The following is a 20,845-nucleotide window of genomic DNA, read 5'->3' on the forward strand; positions in this document are numbered from 1 at the left end:
CCTCAGCTCCGCTATGGCAACAATATTAACCCCTGATGTGCCGGTTACTCAGATTCCAACGGGAGTGGCTAGCCCCCTGGCTGAGGACATTGTAAGTGTTGTGCTAGGGCATAGCTCGCTTTCATTTCAAGGAATTTTGGTGGTGCCTGATGTAGTAAATTCTGATTATACTGGAAAAATTAAAGTTTTGATCTTGCCACCTGCTAAAACTGTGCAAATTAATAAAGGTCAAGGAATAGCACAGCTTTTGCTTTTACCTTATTATCAGATAGGAAAAACCTTGACTTCTCAAGCTAGGAGCCCCAGAGGATTTAGATCTAGCTTTTTGGGTGCAGAAAATTACAGCTTCTAGGCCTTTAAAAGATTTTTTAATTCAAGGAATAAAATGTCAGGGCTGTTAGACACTAGAGCAGACGTTTCTTACATTGCTGAGAAACATTGCTCCTGGCCAACACACACTACTGAAAATGAGTTGGTGGGGTTAAAGAAAGTGGTATGCAGGATGGGAATGCTGTAGAGGGAAAGGTGAGAGAGAATTTAAAACCTTGGTGAGTAGTAAGTTCCCCGTTGCTGGAAGTAATCAAGCAAAGATTAGATGGTTACCTGTCATATAAAAGGCTATAGACCAGATTTGGGTTATAGAAAGATCATTGGAAAAGCTTATAAAGATATTGTGTAACAGCTCTTTACTTGCTTCTTATATTTAGGTTTGCCAAAAGTTTTGAAAACTGATAATGTCCCTTTAAAGCTGCAGAGAGATTTTTTACGAACTTTAAATGATTTCCAGAAATTATTAGGGGATATTAATTGGATATGCCCACATTTAAAACTGACTACTGCAGATTTAAAGCCTTTGTTTGATTGCTTAAAAAACAATCCTAATCCCAGTTCTAGGAAAAGGTTGACTAGTGAGACAGAGTTGGCTTTTTTAAAAGTGAATGAGGCTTTAAATGATCAGTTAATTAAGATTAATATTATCAAAAGAGGAGATTAAATTATCACTGCCACGAAACAGGATGCTTGTGACAAGAAGGCCCATTGGTTCCATCTGCCAGTGACCCCAAGAAAAATAGTCTTATCTTATCCCAGCTTGGTGGCACAATTAATTTTAAAAAGAAGAAAAGGAAGTGTGGAACTTTTTAGAAAAGAAGTAACAAATATAGTAATTCCATTCAATAAGGATCAACTGCAAGTCTTTTACAAAATAGTGATGATTGGCAAGTTGCCCTGATAGATTTCAGGGGTCAAATTTTGTTTCATTTGCCCTCAAGCTCCCACAGTAGTTAAAGTTCAAAAATGTAGACTGGCAGTTTGAGGATACCTGTGAAACTTTCCTAACTCTGTGTAGTTCTTTGCTCCCCTTTACCCTGTGGGGGAGGGATGTGCTATTTCAAATAAGAGTTGCTTGGAAAAGGAATTTCTTAGTTATCAATAGGTGGCACAATTAATAATATTTCATATATTGATATAAATACATAAGTATACTTGCCTAATTACAGTTTGCCTGATTGGGTATGGGTATAAATAAAATATGATAAAGGTATACCTACTAGTGTTTTAAATTACTAATGTTTTAAAGGATTACATATAAGGAACATAAACATGGGTTATACAAATATCAATGTTATAGTAATATCCAGAAGCGACAAGCACAAAGGTATAAATGTCTAAACTGGTAGAAACTTGAAACCCTCATGTTAATTCTTAAATGTAGTATTTCTAACTTGTGACAAGACAGATTGGTAGGCAGCCATTTCTGTGTCTTAAAATAACTGGGGGCATAGTTAAAATTTTATACATCAAATGATTGCTAAAAAATGTTGCAGGTGAGATTTGATTATTTTTAGTTTATTTGAAATGTCTTAAGGTAGGGGAAGGAAGGAGAGCAAATATTTAAAAATCGGAAAACCCTAAAACTTTTTGATAAGAAATTGTAATTTTCACTTATGTTATCTTTAAGGATATAAAAAGTTGATAAATTGGTGTAGTTAAATTGAGCCATAACCATTGGTGATCATGGGGACCAGTAATTAAGTCTGCAGAAAAAAAAAATTACAATCTAAGAATTTAAAAAATAAGATCCTTAAGATTTTGTTTAATTGCATCAATTTCTGTATTTTATGTGCATTTAAAAACTGCAGTAAGTTGAATGGGTTAATTTTGTCTAATATAAGTAAATGAGTCTGTAGACTGTGATCTCTGCAAACTAAAAAATACAGTACTTCAAATTGTGTTCTTTATGGTTGTAGTGTTGGTAAAGCACTAATATGCAGAAGTGTAAAAATAAATAAAAAGGGGGGGTTATACCTAATTCTATTTATAGATCTATACTTAACTAATTCGTATATGAATTAATATGTATACTATATATGCATATTATATATATACTGTATAATTATATGTATATTGCAATAATATAATGTGTGTGTGGCTAATATTAATTGGTATAGATTGGTGTGCTGTGATAACATATGTTATATATACTGTATAATTATATTGTGTGTATGTGACATGTGTTATTAGAATACATTGGTTTGTGTTGGTTGGTATTAGTTGTGCACATGTTGTATTGCTGCAATATATATATTAACTAATATATTAATTATAAAGATTAATTCAAGTGTATGATTTATTAAATTGTTTAGTAAAGAGCCATCAAAAATTGTAATTCCATATAACAGAGAACAACTTGATGCTTTTCAAATGTTTGATGATGATTGGCACATAGCTATAGGAAATTATTGGGGTCAAATCTTACATCATTTACCCTCACATGTTTTGTTAATTTCAAAAATTAAGAGAGGAGAATTTAAGTATAGTTTTTCCCCCATCAGATTTTACAACATGTTCTTGTTGTAATAAGTTAAATGCTGATTCGTCTGGAACAATAAAATGTAAAGCCGTTGGTAAAGTGAACAGTCCTCCTCTCCAGACAATAAAAAAAAAGGTCCTGACCCATTAACTGTGGGTCGAGGAGGTGTTTATATTTTTTCCACAGGATGCAGGTTCATCAACTTGGATCCCGGACAAGCTGATTCATCATGTTGCAGTCCCCCAGGCACCTGGTTCCTCTGCTCCCGCTGCCGCCACACAGAACAGCCACATGCGGGGAGCTGCAGGCGGGGCCAGCCTGACTGACTGATGGGACCCAGTGCGCTGCGCTAGCAGCCGGTAGCAGCGCCAGCGTCGTTCTGCAAAACCATGGGGTAGAGACTTGTTGGGGAAAGGAGATATATGGGAACTGTATACTATTTGCTCAGTTTTTCGTCTCGTTTGGCCACCACTAGACCCAAAGCCATTTCAGCGGAGGGCGGGACGAGGGCTGCCGCGCGTGCTGGCAGGACAGGCAAGATAAACATCAAGATCCAGGAGGGACTGACAGCTGCTCCAGCACAAACTCCAACCAGAAAATGACTCTATTTCCTCTATTTGGGCTTGTCTATCCTCTCCTTATGTTTTTCTTTCCACAAATGATTCCGGAAAACTTAATGTACAAATGGACCTAATGTAGTGTCTTGTGAACAATATATGCCTTCATCCTGTTTAACTCCTCAGTATAATGTTTGTTCTCTTGTGGTGTTAAAACGTCCACCCTACCTTATGTAACTTATGCAACTTATGTAATTGTAACTACTTATTGGTATGATTTGTGGGCTTACTTCTCTTGGGAATATCAGCTTTGATAACTTCAATTACTTCTGTTACTGTGGCAGCAATATTGACTCAACAAGTGCATACTGCTCAATATGTTGATACTGTGTCCAAAAATGTTTCTTTAATGCTGGCAACACAGGAAGTTATAGATAGGAAACTAGAAATGAGGGTTGGTGCCCTTAGAAGAAGCAATAATGCATATTGGTTCTGAATTACAGGGTCTGGAAGTGAAAATGGCTCTTTCATGTCATGCCGACTACCGGTGGATATGTGTTACATCCCTGAAAGTAAACGAGACAGATTTTGAACGGGAAAGAATCAAAAATCATATTTTAGGTGTCTGGAATAGCTCAGATACTAGTTTAGACTTAGGGAAACTTCATAATCAGATTCAGACCATGGAACACTCCCGATTGGATTTTACCACTGCAGGAGAAGTCAATGACTTTTTCCACAGCTTCTCTAACTTCATTTCTGGAAAGACTATCCTGTACTGTTTCTAGTTATGTTGCTGTGGGTGCTATAATCTTGCTCTTCGTAGTCATTCTTCCTTGTACTGTCAGGATCCTTCAGCAGAGCATTCGGAATCTCAAGACTGAACCGCACATGATTTAAAAAAAAATAAAAAATGGGGAGATGCCAGGAGCCAGCGTGAGGAATTCCACCCGTGAAAAGGTCATGTGCCAGATATCTGATGGGCGAGGCTAGTCAGATCTCAGGGTGTCTCCCTGGTATTTCCTGAGCATGTACCCCCCAAACCAAAAATCTGCCGGCCTTTGTACTCTGCTTTTCCACTCTTCTGACACACTCTGGAAAAAGTCAACTCAGGGCTTTAGTCTTCTGCATTTGAAAGGGATGTTTCAGTTAACCCCCCTCTGATAACTCTCTAGCTTGCCTAACAGGTTCCCCTGGACTTCTTACAGCTTGTGAATTGCTTACAGCCCCCCAACTGAGAGAGGCACAAAGCTTAAAAGCATCTTAAAGATACAGAGCCTTTTCTAAAGTGCTAAAGATCATATTGGTGACGGGTTTCACTGTTGACTCAATGATTGCTGCCAGACCTCCATATTCTTTATCTTTTAGGCACCTGGGAGGATATTAATCAAAATAATCAGGATATGGAAAAAGATATATAGTAGTTTTGATGTTAGCAACACTAGATTTTTGTTAATTACTTTTCTGTTTGTTATATATCACTACACTCCTCTTGTGTCCTTCCTATGTAAGATGTAACATTATTTACTGTTTCCTGAGAGTGGCACCAGACTTTGAGAAGAACACAAATAAGTCCTCTGGTTGACAAACCCTTATCAGAAAAAAAGGGTGTAAAATGTTAATTGGCCCTTCTGGCTGAAAGATGATGTAAATCACCTAAGACTTGTGTATACAGCTAGGTATGCAGAGAGAAAAGCCTAGTTTTGATAAGTCTGGGCTGCTAAAGCTGCATAATTTTGTATTAACCATTGATCTCTATGTACAATCAGAAAGGTATAAAAGGTCTTTCTAGACAATAGAGGCCGGGCCAGTCATTGGAAGGACTGGTTTCCCCTGTGTCTCCACTTGCCTCTAATTTCAGGCTGAATTCCCATATGGGACGTGGAGCCTTGCTATGTCTACTTTCTTGCCCCAGCTTCTAAGAGCCACGAAAGAGGGAGCCCAAGGTGGGGCACCCTCTGATATTCAAGAGAACCCAGTGGCCTAACATAGATGGTGTAAGCTCCTTGTTTGGAACTTTATTGGCTTTCAGTGTAAACCAAGTTATTCAGCCTCTTTTCTCCACGTAATATTCCTACTACACTATTTCTTCCTAATCTAATCTTATATTTATAAAGAAATAAGTTTTTTCCTCGCCTACTTCATTTCATCTTCGAATCACCCTAGATCCACCGGCGCTGGACCCCGGCACCAGTGCACTCCAGATACAACTGACTCCCCTGCATTGACTCAATGGTCATGCGAGGATCGACTCAAATCACGATGGCAGGGGTGACAGCACTGTTGCACCTCAACAGAAAGCCACTGATCCCTATGTCAACCCGACAGGAAGCCTGACACTGCTTTTCTAGCTCAAGAGAAGAGCGGACTTAGATGTCTCCACACGAGACGAGGCCTTACTCCCCTGTGGAAACTTCAGAGGAACCCCGAGATCCGTGTCAGCACTGGAGAGGAAGCCTGAGTTTCCGGCCTCAACTCCAGATGACGACCTCGGCCCCCGCAGCAACTGCAGAAGATTCATGAGAGGCCCCTGGCAACTCACATGGAGACTGGACTTTCCAGAGGCCTGAAGGCCGGTTCCCTGAGGTCCCTGTAGTAACTCGAGAGGAACCCGTAGTTTGCTGCCGCAACTCAAGAAAAACCAAGAGATTCTGCCTTCAACGCGAGATGAGGCCCTTTCTGCTGCAGCATCTGGGGAGAAATCCCACCTTCCCTCTTGAGCCTTGAAAGGGTCCTTGACACCCTTGAGGCAACTCAAGAAGTTCCCCGACATACCCGTCTCCACTCTAGAGGAACACCGAGGGGCCCACTGCAATTCAACAAGAGCCCCGCTTTTCACTCCTCATCTCGAGAGGAGGGTATATTTCCCTGCTTCGTCGGGAAAGGAATCCCGGCGTTCCAGTCGCACCTCAAGAGGAGGTGGTCTCAACTTGACACTCGAGAGGAACTTCAGAGGTCGTGCCACAATATCAAGATACCCCGATGTCCCAATGCACTCTAGATACACCTGACTCCCTTGCACTGACTCGACGGTCACCCCGAGGATCGACTCAAAACACAATGGCAGGTGTGACAGCCCTGTGGCACCTCGAGAAAAAGCCACCGATCCCTATGTCAACCAGACAGGAAGCCTGACACAGCCTTTCCAGCTCGAGAGGAGAGCGCACTTGCATGTCTCCACATGAGATGAGGCCAGACTCCCCTGTGGAACCTCCAGAGGAACCGCGTGATCCATGTCGGCCCTAGAGAGGAACCCTGAGGATCCGGCCTCAACTCCAGATGAGGACCTCGGCCCCAGCAGCGACTGCAGAGGAATCCCGAGAGTCCCCTCGCAACTCGCATGGAGACTGGACTTTCCTGAGGCAAGATGAGCGACTCCCTGATGTCCCCGTTTTAACTCGAGGGGAACCGCAAGTTTGCTGCCGCAACTCGAGAAAAACCAGGAGATTCTCCCCTCAACGCAAGATGAGGCCCTTTTCCGCTTTGGCGTCTCGAGAGAAATCCAACCTTCCCTCTTGAGCCTCGAAAGGGTCCTTGACACCTTTGAGGCAACTCAAGAAGTTCCCTGACATACCCGTCTCCACTCAAGAGGAACACCGAGGGTCCCGCCACAACTCAAGAAGAGCCCTGATTTTCCTCTTTTTCTCCAGAGGAGGGTCCATTTTCCTGCTTCGTCAGCAAAGGAATCCCGGCGTTCCCATTGCACATCAAGATGAGACGGTCTCAACTTGACACTCGAGAGGAACTCCAGGGGCCATGCCACCATTTCCAAAGACCCCGATGTCCCAATGTACTCCAGATACACCTGACTTCACTGCACTGATTCGACAGTCACCCCGAGGATTGACACAAAACACGATGGCAGGTGTGACAGCCCTGTGGCACCTCGAGAAAAAACCACCGATCCCTATGTCAACCGGACAGGAAGCCTGACAGCTTTTCCAGCTCGACAGAAGAGCGGACTTGCATGTCTCCACAAGAGACGAGGCCTTACTCCCCTGTGGAAACTCCAGTGGAACCCCGAGATCCATATCGGCACTGGAGAGGAAGCCTGAGGTTCCAGCCTCAACTCCAGATGATAACCTCGGCCCTGGCAGTGATTGCAGAGGAATCCCGAGAGGCCCCTCACAACTCGCATGGAGACTGGACTTTCCTGAGGCCACACAAGCAGGACCCTGAGGTCCCTGTAGTAACTCGAGAGGAGCCCCAAGTTTGCTGCCGCAACTTGAGAAAAACGAGGAGATTCTCCCCTCAACGTGAGATGAGGCCCTTTTCCACTGCAACGTCTCGAGAGAAATCCCACCTTCCCTCCTGAGCCTCGAAAGGGTCCTTGACACCCTTGAGGCAACTCAAGAAGTTCCCTGACATCCCCGTCTGCACTCGAGGGGAACACCGACAGTCCCACCACAACTCAAGAAGAGCCCCGCTTCTCCGAGAGCCATGGTTCTCCCTGCTCATCCCGAGAGGAGGGTCCATTTCCCTGCTTCGTCGGGGAGAGAATCCCAGCATTCCCGTCGCACCTCAAGAGGAGGTGGTCTCCACTTGACGAATGAGGGTAATACCAGGGGTCATGCCACCATTTCAAAAGACCCCCGATGTCCTAGTGCACTGCAGACACACCTGACTCCATGCACTGACTCGACAGTCACCCTGAGGACCGACTCAAAACACGATAGCAGGTGTGACAGCCCTATGGCTCCTTGAGACAAAGCTACAGATCCCTACGGTCAAACCCACAGGAAGCCTGACACTGCTTTTCCGGCTTGATAGGAGAGTGGACTTGCATGGCTCCACACGAGACGAGAACTGACTCCCCTGTGGATGCCCCAGAGGAACCCCAAGATACATGTCAGCCCTGGAGAGGAACACTGAGTTTCTGGCCTCAACTACAGATGAGGACCTCAGCCCCAGCAGCAACTGCAGAGGAATCCCGAGGGGCCCCTCGCTACTCGCGTGGAGAGTGGATGTCCATGAGGCCACACGAGCGGGTCCCTGAGGTCCCCGTTGTAACTCGAGAGGAACTCCATTGCAACTCGAGAAAAACCAGGAGATTCTCCCCTCAACGCGAGCTGAGGCCCTTTTTCGCTGCGGCGTCTCGAGAGAAATCCCACCTTCCCTCCTGAGCCCTGAAAGTGTCTTTGACACCGTTGAGGCAACTCAAGAAGTTCCCCGACATCCCTGTCTGCACTCGAGAGGAACAATGAGGGTCCCGCCACAACTCAAGAAAAGCCCCGGTTTGAGGTGGGTCAGTTTCCCTGCTTCTTCTGGGAGGGTATCCCAGGGTTCCCATCATGCCTGAAGAGGAGGCGTTCTCCACTTGACAGTCGAGAGGAACTCCAGGGGTCATGTCACCATTTCAAAAGACCCCCGATATCCCAGTGCACTCCAGACACACCTGACTCCCCTGAACTGACTAGACCGTCACCCCAAGGACTAACTCAAAACACCATGGCAGGTGTGACAGCCCTGTGGCACCTTGAAAGAAAGCCACAGATCCCTATGGTCAACCCGAGAGGAAGCCTGACACTGCTTTTCCAGCTCGAGAGGAGAGCGGACTTGCATTGCTCCACAAGAGACGTGGCCTGACTCCCCTGTGAACACCCAGAGGAACCCCGAGATCCATTTCGGCCCTGAAGAGGAAACATGCGGTTCCAGTCTCAACTCCAGATGAGGACCTCAGCCCTGACAGTGACAGCAGAGGAATTCCAAGGGGCCCGTCGCGACTTGCATGGAGACTGGACCTCTCTGAGGCCCCACGAGCGGGTCCATGTGGTCCCCGGCGTAACTCGAGAGGAACCCCACTGCAACTCGTGAAAAACCAGGAGGTTCTCCCCTCAACGTGAGCTGAGGCCCTTTTCTGCTACAGCGTCTCAAGAGAAATCCCACCTTCCCTCCTGAGCCCAGAAAGGATCCTTGACACTCCTGAGGCAACTCAAGAAGTTCCCCAACTTTGCCGTCTGCACTCGAGAGGAACACCGAGAGTACAGCCACAACTCAAGGCGATCCCCGGTTCTCCCTCCTTATCCTGAGAGGAGGGTCCATGTCCCTGCTTCATCGGGAAGGGAATCCCGGCTTTCTCGTCGCACCTCAAGAGGAGGCGGTCTACACTTGACGCTCGAGAGGAACTCCAGGGGTCGTGCTACCACTTCAAAGGACCCCGATGTTCCAGTGCACTTCAGACACACCTGACTCCCCTGCACTTACTTGAAGGTCACCCCGAGAATCGACTCAAAACACGATGGCAGGTGTGACAGCCCTGTGGGACCTCGAGAGAAAGACACCGATCCCTATAGTCAAAATGACAGGAAGAATAACACCGATTTTCCTGCTCGAGAGGAGAGCGGACTTGCGGCGCTCCACACGAAGCAAGGCCTGACTCCGCTGTGGACACCCCAGAGGAACCCTGAGACCCATGTCGGCCCTGGAGTGGAACCCTGAGTTTCCAGCCTCAACACCAGATGAGGACTTCTGCCCTGGCAGCGACTACAGAGGAATCCCGACAGGCCCCTGGCGACTCGCGTGGAGACTGGACTTTCCTGACGGCCCACGAGCGGATCCCAGAGGTCCCCGTCATACCTGGAGAGGAACCCCGGCGCAACTCGAGAAAAACAAGGAGATTCTCCCTTCAACACCAGGTGAGGCCCTTTTCCAATGTGGCGTCTCGAGGGAAATCACACCTTCACTTTTGAACCTTGAAAGGGTCTTTCACACCCTTGCTGCAACTGAAGAAGTTCCCCGACATACCCGTCTCCACTCGAGAGGAACACGGAGGGTCCCGCCAACCTCAAGAGGAGCCCCGTTTGCCCCTCCTCCGATCGAGATGGGGGTTCCTTTCCCTGATCCGTCGGAAAAGGTTTCCCGGCATTCCTGTAGCATGTCAAGAGGAGGCGCTCTCATAGGAAAGTCGAGAGGAACTCCAGGGATCGTGCCACCATTCCAAAAGACCCCAAATGTCTCAGTTCACTTCAGAGGAACCTGATTTCCCTGCACTGCCTTGACATTCATGCCGAGTATCGACTCACACCACGGTGGCACGTGTGACAGCCCTGTGGGAAAGCCTCGAGTGAAAGCCGCAGATCCCTGTGTCAACGTGACGGGAAGTCTGACACTGCTGCTACAGCTCGGGAGTAAAGCACACGTGCCTGTCTCCACTCAAGACGAGGCCTGACTCGCCTTTGGAGACTCCAGAGGAGCCCCAAGATCCATGTCAGCACTGGAGAGGAATCCTCAGGTTCCGGCCTCGGTTCCAGACGAGGACATAGGACCCGGCACCGACTGGAGGGGAATCCCAAGAGGCCCCTCGCAACTCGCATGGAGAGTGGACTTTCAGGAGGGTACACGAGCGGGTCACTCAGGTTCCCGTTGTAACTCGAGAGGAACCTGCCACAACTCAAGAAAAACTAGAGGTTCTCCCCTCCAGGCGAGATGAGGCCCTTTTCCGCTCCAGCATCTCTAGTGAAATCACACCTTCCCTCTTGAACCTCGAAAGGGTCCTTCACACCCTTGCAGCAACTCAAGAAGTCCCCTGACATACCCATCTCCCCTCGAGAGGAACACCGAGCATCCCGCCGCAACTCAAGAGGAGCCCCGTTTCCCCCTCCTCTGCTCGAGATGAGGGTTCCTTTCCCTCCTTTTTCGGGAAGGGATTCCCGACGTTCCCGGCACATCTCAAGAAGAGTCCCTCTCAAAAGGAAAGTCGAGAGGAAATCCAGGGTTCGTGCCACCATACCAAAAGACCCCCAAATGTCTCAGTCCACTCCAGATGAACCTGACTTCCCTGCACTCTCTCGACTGTCACCCCGAATATCGAATAACACCACAGTGGCACGTGTGACAGCCCTGTGGGAAAGCCTCGAGTGAAAGCCACAGATCCCTGTGTCAACAAGACAGGAAGCCTGACACCACTCCTACAGCTCGGGAGGAAAGCGGACGTGCAGGTCTCCACTCGAGATGAGCCCGGACTCGCCTTTGGAGACTCCAGAGGAGCCCCAAGATCCATGTCAGCACTGGAGAGGAAACCTCAGCTTCCAGCCTCAGCTCCAGACGAGGACTTAGGACTGGACACCAACTGGAGAGGAATCCCGAGAAGTAGCTAGTGTGAAAATTGGCCTTTCCTGAGGCCACACGAGCGGGTCTCTGAGGTCCCCATCGTAACTCGAGAGGAACCTGCAGCAACTCGAGGAAAAACAGAAGGTTCTCCCCTCTAGGAGATATGAGGCCCTTTTCCGCTGTGGCGTCTGGAGGGAAATCACACCTTCCCTCTGGAACCTTGAAAGGGTCATTCACACCCTTGCCGCAACTCAAGAAGTTCCCCAACATATCCATCTCCACTCGAAAGGAACACCGAGGGTCACACAACTCAGGAGGAGCCCCGTTTACCCCTCCTCCGCTCGAGATGAGGGTTCCTTTCCCTGCTTCGTTGGGAAAGGGTTCCTGGCGTTCCCATCGCATCTCAAGAGGAGGCGCCCTCAACAAGATTGTCGAGAAGAACCCCAGGGTTCATGCCACCATTCCAAAAGACCCCCAAATGTCTTAGTCCACTCCAGAGGAACCTGATTTCCCTGCACTGCCTTGACTGTTACCCCGAGTATCGACTCACACCACAGTGGCACGTGTGACAGCCCTGTGGAAAGCCTCGAGGGAAAGCCACATATCCCTGTGTCAAGTCGACGGGAAGCCTGACACTGCTGCTACAGCTCGGGAGGAAAGCGGATGGGCATGTCTCCACCAGAGACGAGCCCTGACTCCCCTGTGGAGACTCCAGAGGAAACCCAAGATCTATGTCAGCACTAGAGAGGAAACCTCAGGTTCCTGTCTTGGCTGCAGATGAGGACTTAGGACTCGGCACCGACTGGAGAGGAATCGCGAGAGGCCCTTTGGAACTCGCATGGAGACTGGCCTTTCCTAAGGCCACACGAGAGGGTCCCTGAATTCCCCATCCTATCTCGAGAGGAACCTGCCACAACTCGAGAAAAACCAGGAGGTACTCCCTTCGAGGCGAGATGAGGTCCTTTTCCGCTGAGGCGTCTCGAGGGAAATCACACCTTCCCTCTTGAACATCGAAAGGGTCCTGCACATCCTTGCTGCAACTCTAGAAATTCCCCGACATACCCATCTCCACTCGAGAGGAAGACCGAGGGTCCCGCCAAACTCAAGAGGAGCCCCTTTTCCCCATCCTCCGCTCGAGATGAGGGTTCCTTTCCCTGCTTCATCGAGAAAGAATTCCGGCATTCCTGTTGCATCTCAAGAGGAGGCACTGTCAACAGGCAAGTAGAAAGGAACTCCATGGGTCGTGCCCCCTTTCCAAAAGACCCCAAATATCTCAGTCCACTCCAGAGGAATCTGATTTAGCTGCACAGCCTTGACTGTAACCCCGAGTATCGACTCACACCACGGTGGCACCTGTGACAGCCCTGTGGGAAAGACTCGAGGGAAAGCCAGTCAACTCGACGGGAAGCCTGACACTGCTGCTACAGCTCAGGAGGAAAGCAGACATGCACATCTCCACTCGAGACGAGGCCTGACTACCCTGTAGAGACTCCAGAGGGACCCCAAGATCCATGTCAGCACTGGAGAGGAAACCTCAGGTTCCGGCCTTGGCTCCAGATGAGGACTTATGACCCGGCACTGACTGGAGAGGAACCCCAGGAGGCCCATCCCAACTTCCATGGAGACTGGCTTTCCTGAGGCCACTTGATCGGTTCCCTGAGGTCCCCGTTGTAACTTGAGAGGAAACTGCCAAAACTCAAGGAAAACCAAGAGGTTCTCCCTTCCAGGCGAGATGAGGCCCTTTTCTGCTGCGCCATCTTGAGGGAAATCACACCTTCCCTCTTGAACCTGGAAAGGGTCCTTCACACCCTTGCTGCAACAGAAGAAGTTCCCCGACATACCCATCTCCACTCGAGAGGAACACCCAGCGTCCCTCATCAACTCCAGATGAGCCCCATTTCCCCCTCCTCCGCTCGAGGTGAGGGTTCCTTTCCCTGCTTCGTTGGGAAAGGATTCCCGGCGTTCACGTCACATCTCAAGAGGAGGCGCTCTCAACAGGAAAGTCGAGAGAACTCCAGGGTTCATGACATCATTTCAAAAGACATCCAGATGTCTCAGTCCACTCCAGAGGAACCTGATTTCCCTGCACTGCCTCAAGTGTCACGTGGAGTATCGACTCACACCACGGTGGCACGTGTGACAGCCCTGTGGGAAAGCCTCGAGGGAAAGCCACAGACCCCTGTGTCAACATGACTGGAAGCCTGACACTGCTGCTACAGCTCAGGAGGAAAACGGACCTGCATGTCTCCACTTGAGACGAGGCCTGACTCCCCAGTGGAGACTGTAGAGTAACCCCAAGATCCATGTTAGCACTGGAGAGGAAACCTCAGGTTCCAGCCTCGGCTCCAGACAAGGACTTAGGACCTGGCACCGTCTGGAGAGAAATCCTGAGACGTTCCTTGCAACTCGCATGGAGACTGGCCTTTCCTGAGGCCACTCGAGTGGGTCCCTGAGTTCCCTGTCATTACTCGAGAGGAACCTGCCGCAACTTGAGAAAAACCAGGAGGTTCTCCCCTCCAGGTGAGATGAGGCCCTTTTCTGCTGCGGCGTCTCGAGGGAAATCACACCTTCACTCTTGAACCTCGAAAGGGTCTTTCACACCCTTGCTGCAAGTCAAGAAGTTCCCCGACATACCCGTCTCCACTCGAGAGGAACACCCTGGGTACCCTGCCACTCAAAAGGAGCCCCGTTTCCCCCTCCTCAGCTCGAGATGAGGGTTCCTTTCCCTGCTTCATCAGGAAAGAATTCCCGGCGTTCCCGGCGCATCTCAAGAGGAGGCCCTCTCAACAGGAACGGCGAGAGGAACTCCAGGGTCGTGCCACCATTCCAAGAGTCCCCCAGATGTCTCAGTCCATTCCAGGGGAACCTGATTTCCCTGCACTGCCTCGACTGTCACCCCGAGTATCGACTCACACCACCGTGGCACGTGTGACAGCACTGTGGGAAAGCCTCGAGGGAAAGCCACAGATGTCTGTGTCAACTCTACAGGAAGCCTGACACTGCTGCTACAGCTCTGGAGGAAAGCAGACATGCATGTCTCTATTCGAGATGAGGCCTGACTCCCCTGTGGAGACCCCAGAGGGACCCCAAGGTCCATGTCAGCATTGGAGAGGAAACAGGTTCCGGCTTCGGCTCCAGACGAGGACTTAGGCCCCAGGGGTCCAACCCCGGTGGATCCAAGGTATTGGAAGTGTGGACGGTGTCGGCGAGGAAAGACATTTGTTTATTAATATAAGATTAGATTAAGAAACAATAGTGTTGTAGAAAAATTAAGTGGAGAAAGAAGGCCAAATAACTTTGCTTATGGGGGAAGACAATAAAGTTCCAGACAAGGAGCTTGCACTATCTACTTTGGGCCACCGGCGCCCACTTTAATATCTAAGGATGCCCCTCCTTAAGCTCCCTTTTGCCTGGGTCTTATCGCCAGGGCAAGTAAGTAGACTTAGTGAGCCGCTGCGCTCCAGATGCGAATTCAGCCTGAAATTAGAGTAAAATGGAGAGGGAGGGAAAGGGAGAAAAAGAGAGAGAGAGAGACACGGGGGGAGCCAGATTCCCAAGAAACTAGGCTGAGAGACTAGTCCAAGAGACTAGTCCATCCTTTATTGTTCAGAAGGCTTTTTATACTTTTGATAATACATGGAGATCAATGGGTAACTCAAAGTTATGCAGCGTTAGCAGTCCAGACTCTTATCAAATCCAGGCTTTTCTCTCTGCATACCTAGTTGTATACACAAGTCTTATGTGATTTACATCATCTTCTGGCTAAAAAGGGCCAATTAACATTTTACAGCCTTTTTCCTGATAAGGGTTTGTTAACTAGAAGACTTATTTGTGTTGATCTTCCCAAAGTCTGGTGCCACTGTCAGAAAGCACAAAATAAAGTTAGATTCTTACATAGCAAAGATACAGTAGTTTATAACAAGTGAAAGGAGTACAGTGATTTATAACAAAAGAAAAGTATTTAACTCAAAATTCTAGTGTTGCTAACATCAAAACTACTATATATCTTTCCATATCCCGTTTACATTGATTAACATCCTTACAGGTGCCTAAAAGATAAAGAATATGGAGGCCTGGCAGCAATCACTGAGTCAACAGTGAAAACCCATCACCAATATGATTTTTAACTCCTTAGAAAAGGCTCTGTATCTTTAAGATGCTTTTAAGCTTTGTTCCTCTCATGGTTGGGGGGCTGTAAGCAATTCACAAGCTGTAAGAAGTCCAGGGAACCTGTTAGGCAAGCTGGAGAGGTATCAGAGGGGGTTTAACTGAAACATCCCTTTTAAATTCAGGAGACTAAAGCCCTGAGTTGACTTTTTTCCAGAGAATATCAGAAGAGTGAAAAACCAGAGTACAAAAGCCGGCAGATTTTTGGTTTTGGGGGTACATGCTCAGGAAATTCCAGGGGGACCCCTGAAGTCTGATCACATCCTTGCATATGTCAGCTTCCTTCCTCATGACCTTGTCACGGGTGGGATTCCTCATGCTGGCTTCCAGCATTTCCCCCTTTTTTATTATTTTTTTTTAAATTTAGGTGCAGTTCAGTCGCAAGATTCCGAGTGCTCTGCCAAAGAGTCCTGACAATACAAGGAAGAATGATTACAAGGAGCAGGATTATGGCACCCACAGCAACATAACTAGAAATAGTAGACAGAAGAGTTTTTCCAGAAATGAAGTCAGAGAAAGTGTGGAAAAAGTCATTGGCTTCTCCTGCAGCAGTAAAATCTAACTGGGAGTGTTCCAAGGTCTGAATCTGATTATGAAGTTTCCCTAAGTCTAAGCTAATATCTGAGCTGTTCCAAACACATAAAATATAATTTTTGTTTCTTTCCCATTCAAAATCTGTCTCGTTTACCTTCAGGGATGTAACACATATCCACCGGTAATCAGCATGACATGAAAGAGCCATTTTCACTTTCAGACTCTGTAATTCAGTCCCAATATGCATTATTGCTTCTTCTAAGGCATCAACCCTCATTTCTAGCTTCCTATCTATAACTTCCTGTGTTGCCAGCGTTAAAGAAACGTTTTTGGATACAGTATCAACATATTGGGCAGTATGCACTTGTTGAGACAATGATAATGCCGCCACAGTAACAGAAGTAATTGCAGTTATCAAAGCTGATATTCCCAAAATAAGTAAGCCCACAAACCGTCATGTCCGCATTAAATCTTATAGCTGTTGCAGCACAGCTAGGCCAAGGTTATCATACCAATATGTGACTACAGTTACAGGTACCATGAGATAGGGCGGACGTTTTAAAACCATGAAAGAGCAAACAATATATTGAGAAGTGAAGCAGGATGAAAGCATACATTGTTCACAAGACACTACATGGGGTCCACCTGTAAAATTCAATCATATGTTAAGTCTTCCAGGATCATTAGTGAAAAGAAAAACATAAGGAGAGGGTAGACAAGCTAAAAAAGAGTAAGTAGAGGTATTTTTTGGTCGGGTTAAAATAATAGGGGCGGTAGCGGCAAGGGCTTTCCAAATTTCTGGCTGCCTAAAGGTTTTACCTTTAGCCCCATAAGACAGCATGGGGGAACAAATTTGTTATGATGCCATCTAGTGGCGACTAATGGCCGAGGAACTGAATATTCTTTCCAATCGTCCAATCTATTGATAAAGCCATCATCGGACTCAGGGTCCTGACCTGGATTTGGGTTGCTCCAGTCCTGAATTGTACAATTTCTTCCTCCCGGTATTCTGTAATCAATTCTCGAATTATAAGTACAAGATTTCCAAGTCGGATATCCTGAATGATCATCTATAATTTTCCATATGACATCTGAGGGAGCAACATCCTCACAATTTGGATGTTCTGATGGAGCTTTGAGAGACAAGGACTTATAGGGGTCAAGGACCCCAGGCATACGAGCTTGTAATATCCAAACAGACCAATCCCCTTTAGATACAAATTTACAGGTCAGGGAATCTGTCATAACTGCTTTTGTAGAGGCTGCAACGCATCCTCTCTTGGTAACGAAATTTCCTGTATGGCCAGAAGGAAAATTAAAGCAAACAGGAAAATCATCTGCTAGTCCTTTAAAGGTATAACTGAAATTAATAGGGTATTGGTCTTTTATATGGGAAGTATAAGATCCTCCCAAAAGGTGAGGTTGGTCTGTATTAACCCGTATCGGGTCACTGTTCCAAGTAACAACCTGGAAAGTTGGAGGATCCGGGAGAACCTCCCAATATTTGGTTGGAATTGGAGCGGCGCTTACCTGGCAAGAGAGCAAAGGAAGCATGGCAATAAACACCTTTTCAGGAGAGACTGAAGATCCCTGTAGGAAAACTATCCCCTGTGCTTGGCGACAGAGAGCCTTAATCTGTCCCCAGGTGGGTATGGAGGCTAGTTGGGTTGACTGAGCTGGGCGTCCTAATGGATTCCTGCGAGGCAAAAAATTAGGTGGAGCAATATCCTGTATCTGAAGTCGTGACATCTGTCCAGTAGGTGGCTCCGCTCCTCGCTCATCCGGGATCTCCAGTTTCAGCTGTCCTGGGGTCAGCGGCATTTCCCATGCTGGTGGAGGGAGCGGGGGAAGAGGAGGCTTCTTCCTCTTTAGAGATCGCGGTGGTGGGGGATTCTGGTATCCGGGGAGCTGAGGCATGGTGAATCAGTCTGTCTGGAACCCAAATCAGAGATTCTGCGTCCTGTGGAAAAACACAAGCATACCCTCGCCCTCTGGTTAATAAGGGGTCAGGACCTTTCCATTGTCCGGAGAGAAGGTCCCTCCATTTTACTAATGGTTTTGTATTCAATTGCTCTGGGCACCAATGGCGAAGCATTGCAGTGTTTCCAGATGAGTCAGCATTTAAGTTATTTATTACGAAAAGAGCATGTTGCAAAATCTGATGGAAGGAACTATATTTAAATTCCCCTTCTTTTAGTTTTTGAATATGGATTTTCAGTGTTTGATGTGCTCTTTCCACGATGGCTTGCCCCTGCGGATTATAAGGGATGCCGGTGTTATGTTTAATTTGAAATCTTGTACAGAATTCCTGAAGACTTAGAAGTGTAAGCAGGGGCATTATCAGTTTTTAAAGCTTTTGGCATACTCAGATAGGAAAAACAAGTAAAGAGATGTTGTATTACATCTTTAACTGCTTCCCCTGTACAAGCAGTAGCAATAATAACATGAGAAAAAGTATCCACAGTTACATGAACAAAAGACAATTTTCCAAATGAAGAGACATGAGTTACATCCATTTGCCAGAGTGCATTAGATTTGAGACTGCAAGGATTAACTCCCAGAGGCAAAGCATTCACAGTAGTAGGACAATGTAAACAAGAAGGAACAATCTCTCGGGCAGATTCTCGAGGAATTTGAAACTGGTATCGTAAGGCAGTGGCATTCTGATGATGAAGTGAGTGAGAAGCTCGGGCTTCTTCAAAAACAGAAGCTACTGAAATCCTGGTTAGCGAATCTGCCAATTCATTGAGAGCATTTAAAGGGCCAGGCAGGCTGGAATGAGCCCCAATGTGACCGATAAAGAATGCCCAATTTCTTTTCCAAATTTGCTGCTGCAGTCTAGTTAACAAATGAAAGATAGCTGTTCTGTTTTCGGGCAGAACTGCAGTCTCAATGTGTGGAAACAGCCTGACCACATACTGAAAGTCAGAATAAAGGTTAAATTCCTCCTCTGCAAACATAACAAAAGCCTCAATAACAGCTGTGATTTCAGCTTTTTGAGCTGAAATTTCTTGTGTTTCTAAAACTTTCTGATGATTTCTTGCAACTATGGAGGCTTTACCATTTGCTGACCCGTCAGTAAAGGCTATCTGAGCATCTGGAATAGGAGACTGTTTGCATCTAACAGGAAAAATAACTGGATGCTTAGACATAAAATTTAACAAAATATGCGAGGGTAAATGATGCAAGATTTGACCATAATAATTTCCTAGAGCCATCTGCCAATCATCATCAAACATTAGAAGAGCAGCAAGCTGCTCCTTATTATTTGGAATTACAATCTCTGATCGCTCTTTACCGAACAATTCAATGCTCCGTTTCCTTCCCTTTAGTATTAACGTGGCAATTAAACCAGGCTAAGAAGCCACGACTTTTTTAGCTTGGGCGGGAAGATGGATCCACTCTAGAGGACTGCTTTGCCACAGGATTCCCGTCGGTGCTGTTGGAGTAGCTAGACAAAGGAACTGCCAAGTCATCATCAAATCAATTCTTTTTACATAACTATTTGATAAGGCTGCTTCCACTTTGCCTAGGGCTTCCTGAGCCTCAGAGGTTAATTGTCTTTTAGAGGTAGGATCAGGATCCCCGCGTAGAATGTTAAAAAGCGGTTAATTTTCGGCAGTGGTTAATTTTAAATATGGTCTAATTCAATTAATATCACCTAAAAGTTTTTGATAATCATTTAAAGTAATGAGATGGTCTTTTCTCAATTGCAGCGGGGCATGAGTCACTGTTTCCAAATTTATGACTCTTCCTAAGTAAGTTATGAGCGGATTGATTTGAATTATTTCTGGGGCAATTTTTAGACCTCTGACTGTCAATGCCTGGGTCAGATCCTGGAGGACAGTTTGCAAATGAGCTCTATCAGGATGAGCTATTAAAATATCATCCATATAACGAATCATATATACCTGTTCATATTTAATCCTAGTATCTTCTAGAGCGGCATTAACAAATTTCTGGCATAAGGTGGGGCTATTTTTCATTCCCTGAGGCAAAACCTTCCACTGAAACCGTAAGTAAGGCTGTTTAAGATTTTCAGATGGTGGACTAAAGGCAAATCGCTTTTTATCCTCAGCATTTAAAGGAATGGTGAAAAAACAATCTTGTAAATCAATCACAACTATATTATACCCCTCTGGAATGACTACTGGGGAAGGGAGCCCAGGTTGTAAAGCCCCCATGTCCTCCATGGTGGCATTAGTTGCTCTCAAATCCTGTAAAAGTCTCCATTTACCAGATTTTTTCTGAATGACAAAAATAGGAGTGTTCCAGGGGCTATTGGAGGGCTCAATATGTCCCAATTCTAATTGTTCAAAGATTAATGCTTTAGCTGCCAGTAATTTTTCCTTAGGCAGAGGCCATTGTTCCACTCACACCGGATCTTGAGATTTCCATGTAATGGAGTCGGCAGCGGAAACAATGGGCTCCATTATAAATTTGGATAGCCCAATCCAGTATGTAACTGCCGAGGAGTTGGGAAAATTGGCTCAATTATTCCTGTCTGCTGTTTACCTAATCCTTTTGATGGATCATAGCCCATTTGCAGCATCTGAGATGTTACTTTATCATCAGGGCTAAAAAGTAACACTCCCATTTGAGATAGCACGTCCCTCCCCCACAGTGTAAGGGGGAGGGAAGGAAGAACATAAGGTTGGAAAGTTCCACAGGTATTCTCAAATTGCCAATCTAAAATTTTTGCACTTTTGGCTACTGTGGGGGTTCT

This window comes from Budorcas taxicolor, chromosome 7, assembly GCF_023091745.1.
Source record: "Budorcas taxicolor isolate Tak-1 chromosome 7, Takin1.1, whole genome shotgun sequence".
Lineage (NCBI taxonomy): Eukaryota > Metazoa > Chordata > Mammalia > Artiodactyla > Bovidae > Budorcas > Budorcas taxicolor.